Raw genomic sequence first — 1200 nt, 5'->3', positions numbered from 1 at the left:
TCCTGGTGAAAGGCATCATGCTCAGGGGAAGTGGAGGGGCATCTGAACAGAGGAAGACCCCACTGAGGTGGCCGGACACAGCAGCTGCAGCAATGGGCTCAAACGTAACAGCCACGGGAGGAAGGCACAGCACCAGGCAGTGTTTTGTTCTGTTGTATGTAGGGTCATTATGAGTTGGAAGACCCAGCAGCCTTGATTGTGTAGTCATTACACATTGGGCTACGGTCCGCATGGTCGGCAGTTCAAAACTATCAGCAGTTCTGAGGGAGAAAGACTGGGGTTTCTACTCCCATAATCAGTTACGGTCTCAGAAACCCACAGGGCCCATTGTGAGTCAGCGTGGACTCGCGGCAGGGAGTAGGAGGCAGGCCTAACAGCAGTAAGCGAGGACCTCTGAGAACACATGGCCCGTGAGCTTCCTTTTGCAGGTCGGGAGGAGTTAGGTTGATGGGAATTGGGGTCCTGTGTGACGTGATAGGAAGGAGAGAGAAGCGTGTGAACACAAAGAGTTGTATGTGTTTAAGAGCAGCTGACTCAGCCTGGCTAGTAGTGGAGGGGGAAAGTGGCTGGGAGTGGGAGAGTTGGGGGCCAGCTGGGACAGGGTGATGTGTGCCAAGGTGGAAAGTGTGACCGCTCAGTGACTGCTTCTACCTCACCCTGCCCACCTCCAAACCACTGGCACCACTAGGGTGCCGTCATCTCCCAGAACTAAGCCCCCTCTGGGCTCAACACTTCAGGACCTAGTCTAACCACCAACTCGTATTCCAGCTGTTTTCTGTCTGTCCCACATCCACTATGCAGCCAACTAGCCTCCAGCCTGCCGGACTCTCTGCCCCTCTGGTTTCTATAGACCTCTCCTGCCTAACTAGCCTGCAGAGCAGGGACTCATGGCTAACTCCTCAACTCCTTGGGCTGTTGCCCTTGCTCTCGTCCAGCGCCCGCCTTCTCTTCTGTGACAGATGGCCAGCTGGTCTCCCCAGTCTGCTCTCTTCTTTCATAGCAGTAACTAAGCTGTAGGTGAGAGCTTGGAAGCCTGGCTAGCTACACCCACTCCTGCATGCAGCCGAGTCCACGTCCCTGGACATGTGTGAGTGGAAATGGAGGGTAAAACCCGTCCCGACAAAATAACAATTTATAAACTATCAAGGGCTCATGAGGGAGGGGGGAGCGGGGAGGGAGGGGAAAAATGAGGACCTAATG

Source organism: Echinops telfairi, unplaced genomic scaffold (genome assembly GCF_000313985.2).
Source record: "Echinops telfairi isolate 266 unplaced genomic scaffold, ASM31398v2 ScPeMD7_7422;HRSCAF=8460, whole genome shotgun sequence".
Lineage (NCBI taxonomy): Eukaryota > Metazoa > Chordata > Mammalia > Afrosoricida > Tenrecidae > Echinops > Echinops telfairi.
This window is presented reverse-complemented; position numbering follows the sequence as displayed.